Source organism: Tamandua tetradactyla, chromosome 17, assembly GCF_023851605.1.
Source record: "Tamandua tetradactyla isolate mTamTet1 chromosome 17, mTamTet1.pri, whole genome shotgun sequence".
Taxonomy (NCBI): domain Eukaryota; kingdom Metazoa; phylum Chordata; class Mammalia; order Pilosa; family Myrmecophagidae; genus Tamandua; species Tamandua tetradactyla.
Genome location: NC_135343.1, coordinates 30720198 through 30743721, shown reverse-complemented (window position 1 = coordinate 30743721; position 23524 = coordinate 30720198). Strand labels below are relative to the sequence as shown.

The 23524-nt window shown below is 37.7% G+C and overlaps 1 pseudogene; it reads right to left on the bottom strand.

Moving 5' to 3' along the window:
- Positions 1–1735: 1735 nt before the first annotated feature.
- Positions 1736–7236, bottom strand: LOC143661126 (transcription initiation factor TFIID subunit 9-like; annotated as a pseudogene).
- Positions 7237–23524: the final 16288 nt, after the last annotated feature.

The window sequence follows — 23524 nt, the reverse complement described above, 5'->3', positions numbered from 1 at the left end:
AGTAAACTGATCAAGACCCATCTACAATGGGTGGAGTCACATCTCCCTCTAATGAAAAGTTAATACCCACAATTGGGTGAGTCACATCTCTATGAGGATAATCTAATAGTTTCCAACCTATAGTACTGAATAAGGATTAAAAGAAACAGCTGCCTCCATGAGATGTATCAGAATTAAAACATGTCTTTTCTAGGGCACAAAATCCTTTCAAACCGGCACAGTAGAAATACATTTAACAAATATTTTTTTGCATTTCTATTATGTGCCGGGGATCTGGTATAAAATAATATGGAAAAAAATGTCCTCCTTTATGAATCTATACACTTTTGTGTGGATACAGGTAATAAGCAAAGCACACCAGTAGTGTTAATAGTTGATAAAAGGGAATAAGTCTAAAGGGAAAAAAAAAAACAAAGCAGATAAGGGATATAAAATATGGTAGCGGTGGGTTATAATTTTAGAGTTGTCAGAATGGTCGTATTTGAAAAGATGATGTTTGGGCAAATTGTTGAAGAAAGCGGGGGAGGATGGAGCCACGTGGGAAGGAAACGTTCCAGGCAGAGAACAGAACCATGCTTAGGCCTTGGGACTTCAGCATGCCTGGTGTGTTCAAAGTACAGCAAGGAGAGAAATGTGGTTGGTCCATTGAGGGAGGATAATAGTATAGGGATGGATTCAGGGAGGTGATCCCATAGGCCTTGTAGGTTATTGTAAGGACTTTGATTGAAAGGCGGAGCTTAAGGAGGAATTTGAGCAGCACAGTGATATGATCTGGCTTCTGTTTAAAAAGGATCTTATTAGGGCAGAGCAGTGGTGGCTCAACAGGCAGAATTCTTGCCTGCCATGCTGGAGATCCAGGTTCAATTGATGGAGACTGCAAAAAAAAAAAAAAAGATCTTATTAGCTTCTGTAGCTTCTGTGTTGGTATGTAGTGGGGCAAGGGAGGAAGCAGGGATCAGTGAGGAGGCTAGTTAGAGAACTACTTTTGCTAACTCCCTAACTAGGCCATTGCACAACTTCAGTGATAATCCGAAATGAGCTGTTTTAGGGCTATGAATTTCACGTGAACCTGGTAGAAATGCATTAAACATAAATTATATACATTCAACTTAATGAGTTTTCCATTTCTAGAAGTAGTAGAGTTTTCTTGTGGAACTTGAGAAATGTTAACAAGCAGTTCCTTGGTGGGCATAAATAGAGCACCTCTGGGTAAAAGTGCCTCATCATGTTTTATACATTATGGAGTGGCTCTCATAATCCTATTCATATAGTTTAGAAACCTGTAATATTCATTCATAAAATCATTTCACAGTTAATTCCTTAATTCTTTAATATTGCACAACATGGTTTTAGTTGTTCTAGGGGATAGAAAAAAAGTACATGTTCCCAACCATAACAAACATTTATAATATAGTTACTTTCATGATATATTAATTAATAAAGGATTAAGAATGACTTTTACATGGGAAATCAGACACTACCTACCATATCTTAACATATCACATTTTTATGATCTGATATCATCTACTTCCCTAAAGTTTTTTTTTGATGAATGAAAACTTTATTTTTTTACACTTTTAAAGCTGTTGAGCACCACTATTAATCTTCTTAAAGAAAATCCAATATCTCAGTTAAAAATTACGGTAACCATATTTGCTCATTAAATACTAACTACATTTTCTAAGACACAACTTCAAAAGATCCAGCATGCATGTTTAACTTAGGTACAATGGATTCAAGACCAGGTATGCATGTTACACGTATCAAGGCTAGATGACAAATTATCACAGTCATTATCATCATGTCATTGTCACCATCATCTTCATATTTTCTTTTCAATGTCTTTGATTCATTGGCAGTATTTTGTGTTAACACCATGTTAGTGGCAATTATGTTTTTGGACCCAATTAACAATGGATATAATCAGAACATTCTGAACTGCTAATGTTGCAGGAATGGACAATTTGAGAGCTGGAGACTGTGATGTGAGCATCTGCACTGTAAACCTTCAACCTGTGAGGGACACTGGAGCCCCTACTTTAGTTGAAACAGACTTAGTTTATGGGGTTGGTGAGCCTAGTGTGGGACTACTAGGTGTGCTGGTAACTGAACCCACACTTAACCCAGAGAACTGTTATTCTTCCTGCAGGAGTATATCCCTTTTTTTGTAAAGACTTACGTTTATAGTTAGGAGAAGTTAAGCAGTATCTACCAGGTAGCACTCTAGGACTTGAATATGGCTTGACCAATGGCAAAGGGGGTTGATTTCTTTGCCTTGCAATATCTAATTAAAAAGTCTCTCCGGGAAGGAGAGATAAAAGGTTGGTCAGCACAGCACCGGTCTACCAATCGCACATCATCTGCATCAACAGTAGCTTTGTTAACATGGCTTGAATAAATTTTTGCATCATCCAAAATTGTGGTCACATATTGGAAGGCAAACTCTAACATCTGATTTATAACTCTTGGCTCATGTTCAGCAATTGCCATACCCTTCAGGATGTGTGCCAGCATCTGTGCCTCTTTCGGCATGTTCTTGGAAGAAGTCATCTTGCCAGCCTCCCCTCCATGATATCTGGTGATCAGACTTCTTTAGCTAAATCACCCACATCAATATATTTCAGTTCTGATCTTGATGCAAGTCCATCGCCTAGTGTAGTTTTCCCAACCCCTGTGTACTTGTAAGCTGCATGTTTGGCTGTAACGTGGTCCTTACCACAAAGGCTGGGAGCGCCCAGACTTGAGATCCCCCCAGCATACTTCAAGTTTTATACTTAAAAGTTACTATAGGGTGGTATGACGGCCGCTCAATAGGCAGAGCTCTCACCTGCCATGCAGAACACCCAGGTTCAATTCCCGGTGCCTGCCTATGAAAACAAAACAAACAAAAATATTTACTATAATGAAATTGTGCTTCACCAAATCATCTCATCAGACTTCATGTCTAACAACCACATGTAACAGAAATTAACCTTAAGTATAGATATAGATTGCTCTAGCAAAACCAAAGACACAGCAGTTAAAGAGTATCGATGGCTAGTGAGATCAGAAATGCTCCTTGGTATATATTGTTAAAGGTTACATAAAAACAAACAAGGTCTATACTAATAACATAAAAGAGCAATCTGAAGCAATTAATCAGAATTTCTAGACTTAAAACTTAACACCCTAAAATACCTAAATTTGATTTTAAAAGTCAGTTTTAATAGAAGCCAAATAATGAAAATGTTTCTAAGCTTTGTCAAGGGCCTATATTTATAGGGCTCTGTGAATCTCATTTTAAAATTGGCTATGATAAAAATATCCCACAGTAAGTACCAAACCATGTTGTAAAAATCAACTGATATTCCACATACATATTTCACGTTTACATTTGTATTTCTTTGTAAGAAAGATCATGGCTTAACCTGAGTCTCAAAATTCCCAGCCTGATGCTTTGCCCCACTTATTTATAGACTTAAAGCACAAAGAGGTCAGAAGACTCATTTGTCTTGCCCAATCTTCTTATCAATTCAGTCTTCTCTATGCAACCCAGCACAAATGAGTAATCGTTCCACAGTGTAACTGGCCATGTAAATCATGTTAAATAATCTCTTTTAAAAATTATTACTTAAATGATCTTATTTGGATCTGGTTAGAACGGACCAGTTCCAAGAATGTTATATCATTTGCAGATTTGTATGTGTTACTGTAGAACAAGTCTTTTTAAATGTAGGGCTCAGAATCTTTGACACATCCCATAAGATGCATAAACCTAAAGCACATAGCATGTTTTCTGAGTGTTATTTAAAAAATAGAATTTATCAAGCCCTGCCAAAATCTTTTACAAATGGAGTGAAGTGTTTTTCCAGGGAAAATATTTTCTGTGATATTTCAAAGCAGCATTTGTCAAAATGAAATCTATTTGAACTCAAATGTTCAAAGTTAGTCAGAGGACCTGTGAAAAGTGCTAGTACTATGTTGGTTAATACTGCCAGTATTAAAAGAATATAACAATTTATGATGTAAAAACTATCCCATCAACTCCATAGATTAATTTAATGCTCTTCATTAACAATTTCAGTATTTTTCCAGGCAATTTTCAATTATAGATGAAGTCTCCTCTAAAAAATGATTACTATTACTCCTTCTCTGGTATAATCTTATATATTTTTCATGCTCTCCCACTGAATCTCAAATTAAATTAAAGCATTCTAGAAGCGTATTTTATTGGCTCCAGTACTTCCAGGTTTTAAAATTTACTGTCTTTTTCTCCTGACAAAAATGACATAGCAGTATGATTCAGTTCATGTTTTCAAAAAAAGAAAAACAAAATTAAAATTCAAACTTAATTTTCATCTCATTTTTTAGCATTTAAAAAAATTTTTGTATTGATATATATTATATATTCACACACCATGTAATCATCCAAAGTGTACAGTCAATGGTTCACAATATCATCTTATAGTTATGCGTTTATCATCATAATCGAAACTTTAGCATCACTTTTTTAACAGCAAGCAAATTGGTGACTGCACCTTGTCAGAGTACAAAAGAGACGATAGAGTATTTGTTACCAATTTTTAGTTTGGGTATGGAAACAGAATAAAAGCTCATGAAACAAGTGAAAAAAAAAACAGCTTTAGAGAAACATCAGCAATGCAAATTTCTGTAATTCAGTAATCTTACATACTACAAAGTTAAAGTGTAGATTAAGGGCGGATTAAGACCAAGATGTATTCATGGTAGATCTAAAAGAGAAACACTTTTTGGTGAAGATTTCTGGTCAAGGTTTTGAAAAAGTTGTGGTGTAATGGACAGATAGGGGCAGAGAGTACCAATCAGAAGAGAAGGGCAAAGACACTGAAAGGAGCAATTACAAAATGGGTTGAAAAAATACTAATGGCTAGTGCAGAGGTGGGTTGCAAGAGAATGCCACTTTTTGACTCATCCACCCCTCTAACCTTTAAATTCCTTTTCTTTTAGCCCATCACCTATCACTTCTTTGCCTTTTCAGCCTAGACTATGGAATGTAACCACTCTGTGGCCGGAGCGTTCAATGCTTTAGATGCATCCATCTTGCTTCACTGTCTCCAAGCCTAGCCAATTCCAGACATCTGAGGAACAAGCTTTATAACCAAGGCATATTTTGTTCACTAGTGAAGTGAACTCATTAAAAAGTGAACAAACTTGATTGTCTTTCTAATGTGACTCGCAGTCTTACTCTCACACAGCTTGTTCTCATGTCTTTTCATCAAAATCTTAACAACTTTCATGTGAAACTATTTTTTCTGTTCAAGTGTTTTGTGTTTTTTTAAAGTCACCAATTTTGGAAAATGGAAAATTTCTTCAGGGACAATAATGATTTCCCCCATTCCCTATACAACTTGCCCCTCAAACTCTGCTTCTTGTTACCACTTCTTTCAAACCCTCAAATTTGCATCTATTCAGCTTTTCTGTTCTTAAATTCAGAATGTTGAAGAAAAACTCATAAATATACACGTGGAACTACAACTCTATCATCTCTGGCTTCATCTGGCTTTTGTTATTTAGCAAAGGTTCTACATATCTCCTGTCTTTTGCAATTTTGTCTCTCTCTCTTTCCATTTTCTCCCTTATATTTGTCTTCTCAGATATCCTACCCCAAACCATTCTGTTGATGAGGTCATTTTTCAAATACTGAGCTGGAGGTTGACTCAGTTTACTTGATTATTTAGAGCCTCTTCTGTTATAGGGGTCTTCTGGTAAGTTTTTGATTGAGGCACAAACATTTCCAGGCTCTGGAAGTACTTAAAAGATACATACCACACACATACCCATTCTGTAAGCTTGCTTCTTATCAACCCTGCAATCTTGTTTCTTCTAAATCCTAATAATCCATCCTATTAGCCCCTGCTCAGAAATCAGTATATATCCTGCCCTCAGGCCAGCTCTTTTTCCATGAAAAATGGCTAAGATATAAAGCACAAGTTTTGCCCACTAAAGAAATTTCCATTCTTCATTTTCCTAAGAGTCAGCAGTCTTCTTCAGTTTGGTATAGGCATATTGTGTGGTGTCATCCTTAAATCGGGCTCAGATTTTCAAATATTCAGTCAGCTGCTCGTGGGAAACTCCCTCTAGGCTATAGATGTGAATTGAGGCAAGTGTGGCACTTTGGCCATCTAGGGATGTCAGACCAATTCAATTCTCTGCTATATACTCAACTCCCACTTGATAATCCAGTGTTACTGGGCACAACAAACTCTCTGGGTTGATTTGGATGACACACAATTCATTACCTTCAGCATGAGCCAAATGGACTCCCATTGTCAGACCGTCACCTCCAGAGCTAGCATGAAGTCAGAAACTTCTCCACAAAAAAATTAGCTATTGAAGAGGGCATGACCTTTGTCCAGACTTGGGGGTCCTTCTCTGTGATTCTTCTGTCTGGAGTTAGCAAGTCTCCATTCAGCATTCCAGTCTGCTACAAAAGGTTCAGGCATCATGAGACTGTCAGGTCAAAAGGACCAAGCGGCAGAGTTATTTTCACTGAAACCCTGAACCAGGTGTTAAGCTTTTTTTATCATGGACTTTCACACATAGATGAATAAATTTGGGGTCATCTTGTTAAAGGTCAAAGGAAGACATAGAAATATGTTGGGATGTGTTGCATCCCAAATTTAGATACCTATTTTGAAAGGATTAGCTTGGAATGTCACAGATCCTCAAACACCCAGGCTCTTTACTGCCATATCAGAGCTCTTTATTTTCACAGAATTTGACTGTGGCACATATGATTTACAAGGCATCTAGTATCCTCCCTACCTTCTGACCTTCATGTGCTATTAGTGTGATATTATGTGTATATTAGATCAAAGTGATGCCCTCTGTGATGGTTGGATGAGCAGAGTCTCAGCAACTGGACTGTAGCATAAAAAGCCAGAGAGTTGACATATTTCTGAGGCATGACAATAAAAATGTACTGGTATCACTGTCAATAAAGTCACACTTCTGGTGATACCTATAAACCAACATAGAAAAAAATATGTTTTGGCGAGATCAATAACCTATAGCGTTGTATTATGAACTACATTAATTTACTCTAATATGAAGAACAAAACTGCAATAGCAGCAACAATTGGAGTCTTAACTGATTTTCCCCATGTATTCCACTGTCATTCTCCAAGACCAATCAGATTGCAAGCACCAAACCAGCCTATTCAATTAATCACCAAAGCTGCATCTTGCAGGAGATGCTAACCTCTGCAACATCTCCATGTCGCGGTGTTCCTGTTTGTGCTGGGTTGAATTGTGTACCCAGCTTGGACATATTCTTGGTCTTGGTCCTCATTCTGGTGAGTATGAACCATTGTAAGTAAGATCTCTTCAAGATGGTACTTCAGTTAAAGTGTGGCCCAATTGAATCAGGTTGGGCTTTAAAGCAGATTGCTGGAGTCCTTTATAAGCAGAATGAAATTCAGACAGAGAGAGTGAGAGAGAGATAACCATAGGGAACACCCAGAAGCTGGAAGTCAATGGAACCTGGACGAGAAAACAGAAAACACTGCCATATGCATTGTCATATGGCAACAAAGCCAGGGAACCCCAAAGATTGCTGGCCGGCCAGAAGACACCCACCCCGGGAAAAAGCAAGCCTTCTAGTCTCTAAAACTGTGAGCCAGTAAATTCCTGTTGTTAAGCGAACTCATTTTATGGTATTTCTTTTAGCACCTAGAAAACACAAACACCATTCCTATTTTGGCATGGAAGGAGAGTGCCAAATGGTCTTCACATGGCACCTCCTAAAATAATAGCCTAACTTCATAAATCAGGGACATTATGTAGGGATTCTGCCAGTTTCCTTAATTACCCATTCCAACAATTCACTCAGGATCTGAGAAAAAGATCCCAAGATGGATTTGGGGATCCAACTGGGTCTACCATGAAATAAATGCAGGTTAAAAATTCCGTTTATCACCTGGGCCACTTAATAATCCCCAACTCTGACCAGCTGACTACAGTGGAATTACAGGTACCCAGGAATCAACGACAACTTCAAATATTTCCTGAGTTGAAGTATTTCCCTTGCCTCAGTGTACGAGTATTTAGGTCAATACTCGCCAGCCCCTTTAGGAAAGACATGGCAGAAGGCTGACGGTATGCCATGTAGTGTTACAGTAGGATCTTTCCTCAGACGTACTAGCCTCCCTTTCACTGGGGGATACTGGGTCTGTGAACCCCAAATTCTCTAGCATACTGGCTCTAGTAAGGCCTCTGTTCACCTGACCTATAATAGCTTTGGTTAAATAAATCAAGACACACCTTAATTGGCTGTCTGTCTGTTTCGTTCCTGGATACCCCATGATTAATTAATCACAGCCAGAGATTTCTGCTACTGAAGCTGCTCCTTGCTCCCCAGGTGTAGCATCTGGCTATTAAAACAATACCCACTTTGCTTCAGACTGTTAACAGCCGTCACCTGGGCCAGGGCTCAGCTGGCTTCTCACAGCCCCGCTGAGAGCAGGAATACCACTTTTGTTGTAGCTCCTTGCACAAGCATTCCCAGCCCAGAAAAAAGAGCCAGCAGGGCCCTTTTAAATATTTGGATATTTCCCTTTCTGCTCTATTTTTATTGGCAAATGAGAGGAGTATTCAGGGCCCTGGCAGGATATAGGGGTGAGACACATGATCCATTTAATCTACTTTCTTATCTCCCGAAGTCTTTAAATTCTTTCCTTTACATTGTGCCATGAACTTTCTGGCCTTTTATTTTACCAAGTGGGACCAACCGTGGGTTCTTGTTTGCTTTAGCAAACGCAGAAAACTGTTAAAACTATAGCCAACTGCCTGGGCTAAGCAACAAATGCAGCATATTCATCTCCAGAAAAAAAAATAAAATCTTAGATTTCCAATCCTGGCTGCACATTAAAATAATATGGGGCGTTTTAAAAAAGCCTAATACCTATTACACCCCCCACTCCCAGACATTTACATCAGAATCTCCGGGATGGACCAAGCATCTGTATTTTTTAAACCTGCCAGTGATTCTGTTGCATAGTGAGGTTTGAGAACCACTGCTACAGAAGCTCTCATTCGTTCCCAAAGTTTCTATTACCAGCTATATGTTAATAACATACATTTATAAATCCTTCTAAGCTCTGACTTCTGGGTTTTATCTGCAAAGAAAAAGAACAGCATTTCTCGCTTTGCTTCCTCTCCCTGATTTCCAAATATCTGGGGCACACAATCTAAAAGATGTAATAAAATATTTGCACACTTGCCACATGATAGAAGCTGTGCCAAGTACGGTGTAATAAACCAGTCCTGGTCTCTACTTTCTTTGTGCTTGTGTTTGGTTGCTTGTGGTGGTGTTTCTTAATCTTTCACACTGACATTTTGGGTCTGATAAGTCTTGGTTGTGGGAGGCTGTTTCGTGCATTGCAGACGTTTAGCAACATCTCTGGCCTCTACCCACTAGATGCCAGTACCATCCTTCTGCCAGTTGTGACAATTGAAACAACTCTAGACATTGCCCTTCTGGGGGGCAAAACTGCCCTGAGTTGAGAACTCTTAGCTTATTATCATCTCCTCATGAAGATTTTACAGGAAACTGCATTTTAACGTTATATATTAAGTATTTTATTTTTTCCTTCATGGATGTTTGCAGCCTTTTCAAGCCTCTACCAGTCCAGAAATCTCTTACTCAGAGCTTCTGCATATGCTTGTACAATTTGTTCAAGTTGGGATTCATGCAAGGTTTCATAGTGCTCTTGAGAACAATGTCTCCTTAAGTCCCTTTTAAACAGGAACAGGTCCCATCTCACCCACTTTTACAATTTCAGGTGTCATTTTTTGAAGAAATTGGAAAGGTTCTCCTATGGTATATTTTGCACTCTGGATTTGTCTGATTGTTTCTTCCTGATATCATTTAACTTGTTCCTCTTTCCCTGGTTTTCCTGTAATCTAGAAGTTATATCCAAAAGTTTCATTGTATTTGCATTCAATATTTGTACTGTACTTCAAATTGGGTCCCAAATTTAGCCATAGAAATGTTAGGTGGTAATAGTCTGATCCCTTCATTGTAAATTTGGTTATTTGACCTCTTGTGAAGATCTATTTCATCATAGTCTTCCATCTAATAGCTTAAGCATTTATTAATGATAATTGCCTTATTTCTTTAGGAGTTAAAAATGGTCATTTTCAGGAGGCTCTTTTTAACACAAAAGACATTTGATCTTTGATAAGGCAGTCAAGCCAACTCACCTGGGACAGAACAGTCTCTTCAATAAATGGTGCCTAGAGAACTGGATATCCATATGCAAAAGAATGAAAGAGGACCCGTATCTCATACCCTATACAAAAGTTAACTCAAAATGGATCAAAGATCTAAACATTCAGTCTAAGACCATAAAACAGTTAGAGGAAAATGTAGGGAAATATCTTATAAATCTTATAATTGGAGGTGGTTTTATAGACCTTACACCCAAAGCAAGAGCACTGAAGAAATAAACAAATAAATAAATGGGAACTCCTCAAAATTAAACACTTTTGTGCATCAAAGAACTTCATCAAGAAAGTAGAAAGACAGCCTACACAATGGGAGACAATATTTGGAAATGACATATCAGATAAAGGTCTACTATCCAGAATTTATAAAGAGATTGTTCAACTCAACAACAAAAAGACAGCCAATCCAATTACAAAATGGGAAAAAGACTTGAACAGACACTTCTCAGAAGAGGAAATACAAATGGCCAAAAGGCACATGAAGAGATGCTCAACATCCCCGGCCATTAGAGAAATGCAAATCAAAACCACAATGAGATATCATCTCACACCCACCAGAATGGCCATTATCAACAAAACAGAAAATGACAAGTGCTGGAGAGGATGTGGAGAAAGAGGCACACTTATCCACTGCTGGTGGGAATGTCAAATGGTGCAACTGCTATGGAAGGCAGTTTGGCGGTTCCTCAAAAAGCTGAATATAAAATTGCCATATGACCCAGCTAGGTATCTACTCAGAGGACATGAGGGCAAGGACATAAATGGACACTTGCACACCAATGTTTATAGCAGCATTATTTACAATTGCAAAGAGATGGAAACAGCCAAAATGTCCATCAACAGACGAGTGGCTAAACAAACTGTGGTATATACATATGATGGAATATTATGCAGCTTTAAGACAGAATAAACTTATGAAGTATAAAAAAAAAAGAAATTGAGGTGGCAAGGCGACATCTAATGCAGATATATGGAGTAGTTAGATATTCAAGTATGAAGGGTGGGGCTAGAAAAACAAATGTGAAAGTCATAAGCATATGACCGGTATTCCATCTCCACAGACTGGATAGAATCACTACGGGGGAGGGTAAAAGAGGAGAGAGTCCGAAGTGGGCACTGAGGTACCCTCAAACATTATAGCTAGATGGAGAAAAGGAGCTAGAAGAGCCCTCTCAAGCCCTCATTATCCTTTTCCTGGACTATGGGAGTTATGTCCTAATTGAACTCATTGCCTCTTGTTTTAACCCTTCTAATTCTCCCTCTACAGAGCTCTTGGAGAAAATTTTCTATAAGCTAAATCTATCACTCAGTTTCTAGATCTAAACCCTTTAATAGCTCTGCATTGCCATTAGGATAAAGTTCAAATGTCTACTGTGGCCATATGAGACTTGCTTGTGAGATGTTTCCCGCCTACCGGCTCAGTCTCACCTCATGCCATTACCCTTCCCTCTCCTGTAAGTACTTCCCAGCAGTTCCCTGAATATTATAAACTGACTTTCTGCTACTTTTATTAAGCTCCCTTTGTGGGAGAATTTGCTTCACTTGGTGAACACTTTATTCATGTTTTAGGACTGAACTAAATATGACAAAACACATTAAGCTTTCCCTTACCCCAGCCAGGTGGAATTGACCATATGCTTATTCTGTCCCCACTATCCTGTGTGTGTGCATGTGTGAAAATGTAACCTTAATGAACTGCTGGACAAACTGGTACAGATGTGATCACTTATTTTCTTTCCAATTAATTACCTAGAGTAGAGCGTAAATGCTATAATGGAAAACGATATTTCCCTTTTTGCTCCAACACCCAATTTTCCAAGGTACTGGGGGCTTACAAAGTCTAAAAAGGATAATCAGATGAATATTTAACTCTGTGATAGTTATTAAGACTGTTAAAAAAAAATCCCAGTTCTCCTTCTAAGCACTCAATAGGCATATACTTTCCTTTTCCTTTGAAGAGAGAAGTGACCATGTTACTTGCTTTGGCCAACGAAATGTAAAGCATATGATATGTCCCACTTCTTTATGGAAGCCTTACCAGCCAATACTTGATTTGTCCCTCCTCCCCTCTGCAGTGGTGTGGAAACCTATGTTGAAACACGCTCTTCCTCACCTGGGTCCCAATATGACTGCGAGGAGCATTTCAACCTATGTTGGAATGTAGCATGCGTAAGAAATGAACTTTTTCTTTTTTTAAATATTAAGTCACTGGAATTTTTTGTTAGCATGGCATAATCTAGCATGATGAACATAGAATCTGATAATTCTAGAGGGTAATAATTGTAACCAAACCTGGTTGCTGAAAAGTTTTACTGGACATCCTGATAGTGGAATGTTTCTTGGCACTTTTGACATTTTGGGATGGGTAACTATTTATATGGGAGGCCATCCTGTGCAATGTAGGATGTTTAGCAACACCCTGGTTTTGACCCAGTAGATATCAGTAGTACCATCCTCCCCAGTTGTGGCAACCAAACACGTCTCCAAGCATTTCCCAATGTCCCAGTTGAAACCACTGCTTTAGGGATGAATGTTTGCTAATGATACAACTCTACTTAGGCTGCTATAGATCTTTAGGAAAGAGAAATGCCACTCTGTGCTGCATTTTGCAAATGTGCCCTTTGATTGGGTTACCAGAGTTGCAGTTCTTAAGGTGTGAATATTGCAAAGCCACGAGGTTCCAAACAGCCTCCTGGCCATGCCACAAATATGGCATTAGAATGGGTTCAAATGTCCTCTCTTATGTTGTTGGAACTACTTCACTTTTTCTCTTTGGACATCTATACCATCTCAGAAGGGAAATGCTTACAGTTAAAGGATACAGTATCTCATGAGGAGGGGCAGTTCTCCAGGATTTCTTATCCCCTCCAGCTTTAAAAAATTTCAGAAGCTAAATTCTGCTGAGTATGGCTGGAAGGTTCCAAGCTCTCTTCCTTTCTCAACTCCCATTTACAGGGTAGAGCTTGTACCTTAAGCATAGAATGGCCCAAAATACTGGGGCTCTGATTACCCTCACCCAAGCTCATTTGTAGGGTGAAAGTCCCATTCTGGGATACACAAGCTGAAAAAGAAGATATATAAATAGCCAAAAAGTGTATGAAAAGATGCTCATAATCATTAGCCATCAGAGAAATGCAAATCATAACCACAAAATACCACTTCCCACCTATTAGGGTGACTATAATTAAAAAGAGGTACCATAACAGGTGTTGGGGAGAACTTGGAGAAATTAGCACTCTCTTACACTGCTGGTAAAAATGTGAAATGGTGTGGTATTTGGGAAAATAGTCCAGAAGTTCTTCAAAATGTTAAATATAGAGTTTCCCTATGTATTAGTTAGGGTTCTCTAGAGAAACAGAATCAACAGGGAACACTTGCAAATATAAAATTTATAAAAGTGTCTCATGTGACCACAGGAATGCAGAGTCCAAAATCCACAGGGCAGGCTGTAAAGCCGACGACTCCGATGCAGGGTCTGGATGAACTCCACAGGAGAGGCTCACCAGCCGAAGCAGGAATGGAACCTATCTCCTCTGAATCCTCCTTAAAAGGCTTCCCGTGATTAGATTAAGTATCACTCATTGTAGAAGACACTCCCCTTTGGCTGATTACAAATGCAATCAGCTGTGGATACAGCTGATGTGATCATGATCTAATTCTATGAAATGTCCTCATTGCAATAGACAGGCCAGCACTTGCCCAATCAGATAAACATGTACCACAACTTGGCCAAGTTGACACATGTCCCTAACCATGACACCCTATTACTTAGCTATTTTACTACTAGAGATATAACTAAGAGAAATGAAAATACAAAATTTTTACATAAAATCTTATTTATGAATATCACAGCAGCATTATATTCACAATGGTAAAAAAAAGTAGAAACAATTCAGATTTCCATCCACTGATTGATAGATAAACAAAATGGGGTAGGTCCATACATTGGAATAATATTGGGCAATCAGAATCGAAGTACTGATATATACTATGATGTGGATGAATCTTGAAAACATTATGCTAAGCGAAAGACGTCCATCAAAAAAAGACCACATATTGTATGATTCAGTTTATACGAAATGTCCAGAATTGGCAAATATAGAAAGACAGAAAGTAGATAAGTGGGTGCCTATTACTCTTAGACCATAGTAGCAGTCATCATGAACATATATTTATTCAAATATTACTTAATGATTTTTACAAGTTGGGTTTCCCACCAAACTGATTGAGAGAGGGAGAGTTTATCAGGAGGATATTTATTAGGGAGCTATCTGGGCATCAGCAACTCTGAGTGAAAAGAAATGGGTAGGATTGGTTGAGGGAGAAGATGGATTGTGATGTAGGCATATCAAGACTTTAGCTGATTACACAAGAAACTCTGAAGCTGGGGTAGCTGTTCAGAGTCATTTCCCATTGGGGGTAAGGGGATCAGGCCTTCATACCCCTGCATTACTAGTCATCAGATAAGGGCTGCCCTGGGGAAAGGATGCGACTATAGGCCAGGCCACCCACTCTTCAGCAGAGGGCAATTCTCAGAGAGTGCTGACAGCTGAGAGTTGTCAAAGGACAATTTTCTCCACAGTGAGGAAAGTCAGTCCTTCATGGAATGGAATTTGGTCCACATGGTACATCACCTACAACAATGATAAGAGTAAGTGGGGGGCTGGTAGTAATGGAATTAATTCGACCAAAAGATCTCCAATTTGGGTAATTCAGGTCAACTGTTTTGTCTCAGCTATCTAATTAAGAAAAAACCCACCCTTCTCCAATACAATGATTAAGATAATTTTAGCTATATCCATAATGGACAGTTTTCAAATAGAAAGATTTGATAGTCAGGATTATTGAAATAAGTTGTCAAAACTTCTAAATGTAACCATTGGTTCATTTTAGTTGATAAAAAAGAATTTCCTTTCATATAGGAAGTTCATTAGGAAGGTTTAGTTAGAGGAATTATTGATTACAGGTATATGTATATATTTATTAATAAGTTACTTTGATGTTAAAGCTTTGTACATTGCTGCAAAATAACCTCATTTAAAAACGTTAGAACAGCAAAATAACACCAGTTTCTAAATATTTTGATAATGAATCAAACACATCTGAGGCAAATGGAAAAATATTTGCTTATATCACAAGAGAAATTAGTTCACTTTTATTTTGGAGTCCTCCATTACATTTTTTAAAAGCAGTTTTTTTCAGATATATTCATATACCATACAATCCACTGAAAGGGTATACTAAATGACTTTTAGTATAATTACAGAGTTGTGTGTTCATTATCCCAATTGATTTTAGAACATTTTCATTTTTCCAAAAAGAAAAACCCCGTACTCCCAGCAGTGCTCTCTCAATCCCTCCATCCTTCCCCAGCTCCACACAACCACCAGTTTAATTCTCTCTATAGCTTTATTTATATTTATGTTCTATACAAATGAAATCATACCATATGTAGAACGTTTTGTATGATTTCTCTCACTTAGCATAATGTTTATTATTATTATGTCACTTAGCATAATGTTTATTATTATTTTAAGTAGAGAAGTTGTAGGTTTACATACAAGTCATATAAAAATACAACAGTCTCCTTATATCCCCCTATTGTTGACACTTTGCTTTACTGTACTACCTTTGCTGACAATTGATGAAAGAATATTAAAATATTATTGTTAATTTATAGTTCATAGTTTGCATTAAGTGTATTTTCCCCATATACCACCCTATTATTAACACCTCCTAATAGTGATGTACATTTGTTATAATTCATGAAAGAACATTCTTATATTTGTACTATTAGCCACAGTCATTGTCTACAACAGGGTTCACTGTGTTATTCAGTCCCATATTTTATCCTCTAGCTTTCCTTCTAGTAACATACACAACCCAAAACATTCACATGCATAGTTCAGCACTGTTAATTACAATCACGATAATGTACAACCATCCCCACTAGCCATTCCCAAACATTTATAATCAACATAATGAGAAATTCTGTACAGATTAAGCATCAGCTCCCCATTCTCCACCCCCATTCTATATCTTGGTAATCTTTATTCTAGATTCTAACTCTATGAGTTTTCTCATTAAAATTAATTCATATTAGTGAGATCATATAATTTTTGTCCTTTTGTGTCTGGCTTATTTCACTCAACATAATGTCTTCAAAGTTCATCCATGTTGTCACATGCATGAGGACTTTGTTCTTTCTTACAGTTGAATAATATTCCATCATATGTATATGCCACCTTTTGTTTGTCCATTCATCTTTACTTTTAATTGTGCGGTTGAACTCTTCTGTTTCTTCTGGAGTCAGTGTAGGGTATTCTTTTTATTTTGTAGGAATTTGTCCATTTCCTCTAAGTTGTTTAATTTATCGACATACATTTGTTCATAATATCTTCTTATGATACTTTTTATTTCTCTGGGGTCAGTAGTAGTGCCTCCCTATCTCATTTATGATTTTATGTATTTGCATTTTCCCTCTTTTTTTTCTTTATCAGCCTGGCTAATGGTTTGTCAATTATATTGATCTTCTCAAAGAACCAATTTTTGCTTTTTTAAAAAAATTCTCTCTATTGTTTTTAATTCTCAATTCCATTTATCTCTATTCTAATCTTCATTATTTCTTTCCTTCTGCTTGCTTTTGGGATTAGTTTGCTGTTCTTTTTCTAGTTCCTCCAGGTGTACAGTTAAGTCTTTGATTTTAGCTCTTTCTTCTTTTTTAATGTAGGCATTAAGGTCCTAAATTTTCCTCACAGTATTGCCTTCCCTGCTTCCCATAAATTTTGATATGTCATATTCTTGTTTCATTCATCTCCAGATGTTTACTGATTTATCCTGCAATTTCTTTTTTGACCCACTGATTGTTTAAGAGGATGTTGTTCGACCTCAATATGCTTGTGGATTTTCCAGTTCTCTGCTTGTTATTGCTTTTCAGCTTCATTCCATTATGGTCAGAGAAATTGCTTTGTATCATTTCAATCTTTTAAAATTTCTTGAGACTTGTGTTTTGACCCAACATGTTGTCTCTCCTGCGGAGTAATCCTTGAGCACCTGAGAAGAATGTACATCCTGCTATTTAGGGGTACAATGTTCTGTGTATGTCTGTTATTTCTATTCATTTATCATATTATTCAAGTTCTCTATTTCCTTATTGATCCTCTCTAGATTTATTGATGAAAGTGGTATATTGAAGTCTCCAACTCAGCATTGTAGACACATCTATTTCTTTCTTCAGCTTTACTAGTGTTTGCCCCATATATTTTGGGGCACCTTGGTTAGGTGCATAAATATTTATGATTGTTATTTCTTTTTGGGTGGATTGTCCCTTTTATAAATATGTAGAGTCCTTCTTTGTCTGTATGCTGATTTGAAGTTGCTATGTACCTTAGAAAAGGCCATGTTCTTTGAATTCATTCCTACGGATGCAGACATATTGTGGGTGGAACTTTTTTTTTTTTGACATGGGCAGGCATCAGGAATTAAACCTGGGCCTCTGGCATGGCAGGCAAGAACTCTGCCACTCTGCCACCATTGCCTGCCCTGTGGGTGGAACCTTTTGATAAGGTTATTTCAGTTTAGGTGTGACTCATCCAATTCAAATGGTGAGTCCATTATGAGAGGGGTCCTTTATGAGAGGATAAAAGATAGAGAAAACCTAGAGAACTCAGAGAGACATGCCCAGAAATGTTTTGAGAAAGTTTAGAGAGATAAAACCCAGAGATGTTTGGAGAGAGCTTAGAGAAAATGCTCCCCAGAGAAGCTGAGAGAGAGAAAAGCTCTGGATATGCTAAGAGAAGTTCCACAGAAGCTCAGAGAGGAGACCACTGGAATCAGGAGCTGAAAACAATGAATCCCTGGAGCACAGGACCAGCAGATGCTGCCAGATGCTTGCTATCTGACAGAGGAACCCCAGATACCAGCAGTCTTTCTCCAGAGAAGGTGTTCTGTTGATGTCTTAATTGGGACATTTTCATGGCCTTAGAATTGTATGTTTTTTAATTAATAAATCCCCATTTTAAAAGTACCTATTTCTGGTATATTGCATTCAAGCAGCTTTAGCAAACAGAACAGATTTTGTTACCAGAAGAGTGCGGTGCTGAAATGCAAAAACAAAAACAAAAAATGCTGGAGCAACTTTATAAATGGATAAGGGGAAGATTCTGGAAGAATTGTGAAGGATTTGCTAGAAAAGATCTAGTTTGCTTTGTAAAGACTGTTGATAGACATATGAATGTTGATGGAACTTCTGATGAGGCTATAGACAGAAATGATGAATGTGTCGTTGCAAACTGGAAGAAAGATGACCCTTATTTTAAACTGGCTTTTAATTTTTTCCTGTTGTCTAGGCATGTGATTATCTTGATGGGTTTACTCTGAAGGTCAGTTTCTCTCTCTTGCCTAGGGTTTTATTGTTGTTTGGCTTTGTGTTAAGGCTCTTCTTTGGCACTTGGCTCAATTTATTCTCGACATTTAGAATTGCCTATGTTAAACTGGTCATTATTTATTCAGCTCTTCATCTGACTGTTGCCCTGGTTATGCAGTACAATTTTTAAGATTAAACTATTTATGCAATTGTTTCACCCCCAGGAGAAAGCATCCTTTCCTCTGCTCCTTCTTCAGGAATCTTGATCTCTTCTGTTTGTTTTTGTTTTGCCACTATAATGTTTTGTTGTTGTTGTTGCCTCTAGCTGCTTTTGCCTGGATGGCAAATTCTTGGATGAGGATCATTCCAGAGATTTTTGCAAATCAGTATTTCCCAGCTAAAACAGGGCCAGGGACACTAGATATGGGTGCAGACCAATTCCAGAGAACCCTAGGGAGAGGGTCAGGAAAGATGCCAAGAACCTTTTTTGACACCTCCTGGAAACTGTACTTTCGTAGTCTGCTCAGCAGATGGCATTCGTCAACATACTCTTCCTCGTACCCCAAGGAGGCCCTGCATCTTTCCACCTTCACTGCCTTTCTCCAAGTCCGGTGTAGGGTTGAAACTATAGCCATGGTGGTCCCTGTGTAGGGCTATGGCTAAAACAGCGGTTCAGAGCCAGAACCCGAAGATCTAACCTCACTGATCCAAAGTCATGATCAGTATTCAGCCGCGACCCACTCTGTTTGTGGGGAGGAGGGCTTCCATATCCCTCTCTGTCCACAGCAGCCCATCAGGGAGTGGACCCCAGGTTGCGCCCCTCAAATGTGAGGGATGGTCGCCCCGGCAGCCAGAGCAGAGCACATTGCTCCCAGTTTATTACCCCAGTTTCTTAGTCTCCTCATCTTGCTCTTCCCTGCATCTGTATGGTACTCCCTGGGACTCTCGACCCCCAGAACAGTTGTTTCAGATGGTTTCTGCCTGTCCCCTAGCTGTTTTTGGAGGAGGAGTGAGTCCTGGAACTTCCTACACCACCATCTTCTCCCCAAAAGACAAAACTAGATTACTTTTGACAGAGAAATTGTTTAAAAACAAAACAACCAAGAAAAGTTTTTATTTTGTGCATGGAATATAACATATATTAAAAAGGCGATAAACTTCAAAGTACATTGCAACAAGTTGTTATAGAACAGATTTCAGAGTATGGCATGGTTTACTGTTTCACAATTTTAAGTTTTTCCTTCTAGCTGCTCCAAGACACTGAAGACTAAAAAGAAATATCAATATAATGATAGTTGATGTTCTTGGAGAGGCTGGTCCTTCTGTGTTACAGGAAGAAAAGTTTTTTTGAAGACTTCTTGAATTATGAAAGTAAGCTGACAGTTTAGTCCATTGAAATCATTCAGTGTGATTGCTCTTTAAAATATTTAAAAAATATATTTGGAGCATATTTTTTCCCCCAAAACTTAAAACTTTTAATTCTTGACAATTAAATTACCCTTTTTATTGCCTTTGTTTTACTTCCTTCTGAGATTTTTAAGTATTCAGAATTACTAACTTTAGAGATAAGAAAGAAGAAAGGGAGGAGCAAACTTATATATAATAAAATGTTACTGAAATGCAGTATGATTTTGTTACTAGCTGGTAGTATCAGGTATTCTCAAAAGTATTCAATTTTATTACTCCTAAATAAAAAGAGGCCAATCGTTCAGCAGAAAAAAAACTTTGATGAATAGATAAAATGATTTGCAATTGTTGAGCACAGGAGGGCTGTCTCGAATTTGTTGCGTGTGGATTCTTAATTTGCATAATATCTCCTATGTTTTATCATGGAAATAAATTGAAGAATGATAGTGGAGACTCAGAGCAGTGATCTTTAACCATTTTCACGTAAATATCCCCCAAATTAAAAAGTTTAATTACATGCATTTCTGTTGACATCTAAACATTTTCAATGTAAGTTTAAATAGCTCTAAAGAATAAAATTTTGGCATATTGTAAATATTTGACTTTTTTCAATAAAGCTATTACTTCACGATTTTAAATGTTCTGAAGGACTCTAAATACTATAACAATTTGACACTGTTTTAGAGGAATGAATGCTAGCTGTTAGTATAGCAAATGAATCCTCAAATTTCAGTGGCTTAATATGATGTTTATTTCTCCCCTTTATCAAGTCAATTGAAAGATATTTCATATTCTTGTTTTTTCTCCCTTGTGTCTCTATCTTTCCCTACAGCCCAAGAATCCTTTGATTTAAGCAGGTGGATAGGAAAAGAGAATGCCTGAGTCAAAAGAGAATATTTAATCATGTATAGAGAGTTTTTATCAGCCACCCTTGCTTCATTAGCCATAACCCCATCACTTGGCCACAAGAAACTGCAAAAGGGTTGGAAATGGGTTTAGCTATGGGCTCAAGAGAAAAAGGAAATGGGTTTGGGGAACACAAAACAGTCTGCATGTTAGTTTACCCTTTTGATCACCAAATATCCATTCTTTTCTCTATAGATGGCATACATACCTCATTCTCACAGTGGCCAATCCAAAATCTCATCTGTCACTTCATTGAGCTGAAATTCCAGTATCTCCCAGTGATACATGTCCTTCTGAACTCTAGTTTCCGCTCCTCTTCTCCCCCACTTCCCCCCCCCCCCGCCCGCTCACTCCCCCACCCACAGCCACAGAAGCAAAATCCAATGGTCCGGCAGTGGCAGGATAAAAATGATAAGCTTAAAAAATGATAAGCTTAGTCCTTTGGAAAAGGGAATAGTGGGGATACAGAGCTGTTACTGGTTCATAGCTATTGTAAAATTCTGCAAAGCAGACTTATAAGTAACTTACAATATTTTTGTTATTTTGAAATGAGTTTTTGTGTGTCTGTATAAAATCACTGAATTTTGAAATAAAATATATATAATAATTTCTAAGTGATATGCACCTACAGAAGAAAAGAGCTAATCCTCAACTGGAATTTAAGTTTTTACTTTATAATTTGAATATGAGCATTTGAGGATTTTTGGAATTCTCAGTTCGTCAAACTAAACCATAAAAACCTATGTGAAAATGTTTCGCCTCTACTCCTTTTTGCTTCTCATTCCATACTGAACATAAACTTCCTGTCCTGCTGCAGTGGTTAGTTCGTAATTTTATTACATCATTTCCTGAAAGCATTTATTGTCTAAATGATAGTGTAAAAGATTAAAGTATCTTCTCTATTGTTGATAAAATACTAATATGGCTAATATTGGTATACCACTTTAAATTTCACAAGTACATTCTTTTCTTTTAAAAAACTTTTTTTTATTAATTAAAAAAATTAACAAACAAAACATTTAGATATCATTCCATTCTACATATACAATCAGTAATTCTTAATATCATCACATAGTTGCATATTCATCATTTCTTAGTACATTTGCATCGATTTAGAAAAAGAAATAAAAAGACAACAGAAAAAGAATTAAATGTAACAGAAGAAAAAAAAGACTATATTACCATACCCCTTATCCCTCGCTTTCATTTACCACTAGCATTTCAAATTGAATTTATTTTAACATTTGTTCCGCCTATTATTTATTTTTATTCCATATGTTCTACTCTTCTGTTGATATAGTAGCTAAAAGGAGCATCAGACATAAGGTTTTCTCATTCACAGAGTCTCATTGTGAAAGGTATATCATTGTTCAATCATCATCAAGAAACATGGCTACTGGAACACAGCACTACATTTTCAGGCAATTCCCTCCAGCCTCTCCACTACATCTTGAACAACAAGGTGATATCTACTTAATGCGTAAGAATAACCTCCAGGATAACCTCTCGACTCTGTTTGGAATCTCTCAGCCATTGACACTTTGTCTCATTTTACTCTTCCCCCTTTTGGTAGAGAAGTTTCTCTCAATCCCTTGATGTTAATTCTCAGCTCATTCTAGGGTTTTTCTCAGTCCCTTGATGCTGAGTCTCAGCTCATTCCAGGATCTCTGTCCCATGTTGCCAGAAAGGTCCACACCCCTGGGAGTCATGTCCCACGCAGAGAGGGGTAGGGTGGTGAGACTGCTCATCATGTTGGCTGGAGAGAGGGGCCACATCTGAGCAACAAAAGAGGCTCTCTTGGGGGTGACTCTTAGGCCTAAATTTTAAGTAGACTTGACCTATCCTTGGTGGGGTTAAATTTCATGTGAACAAACCCCAAGCCTGGGGGCTCATTCTATAGCTTTGGCTGTCCACACTGCTTGTGAGAGAATCAAGAATTCAACTTGGGGAAGTTGAATTTCTCCCCACTCTCACCATCCCCCGAAGGGGGCTTGCAAATACTTTTCCAGTCACTGATCAAATCATTCTGGGATTCATCGGAGCATCACTCTGGACAAACCAACAAAATCTCATGTGCTACCTGAGATTTCAAGTACTTATGACATTCAATCAAACTATCTACATGAGTTATATTTGGAAATGCTCTAGTCAAAATCCAAATTTTGTAACAATAAACATTTTTTTGCTTTAGTCTCACACATAAGGTGACATTTTAAAGTATTAGTTATCATCTATTTTCAGCACCCTGCAATAATGACATTCCTTTGTTCTTCCTCATGCAAAAACATTTTTAAAATTTGTACATTGTACATTTCACTATTATTATACACTCAAAGGCATTTCTAGATTATACCATCTCGATCTTTAACATCTATCTTTCTTTCTGATTTCATTTATGTCCCCAGCCCTCCTCCCTCTATCATTCTTACATGCAGCTTCATTCAGTGCTTTAACATAATTACATTACAGTTAGGTAGTATTGTGCTGTCCATTTCTGAGTTTTTGTATCCAGTCCTGTTGCACAGTCTGTATCCCTTCAGCTCCAATTACCCACTATCTTACCCTATTTCTATCTCCTGATGGTCTCTGTTACCAACGACA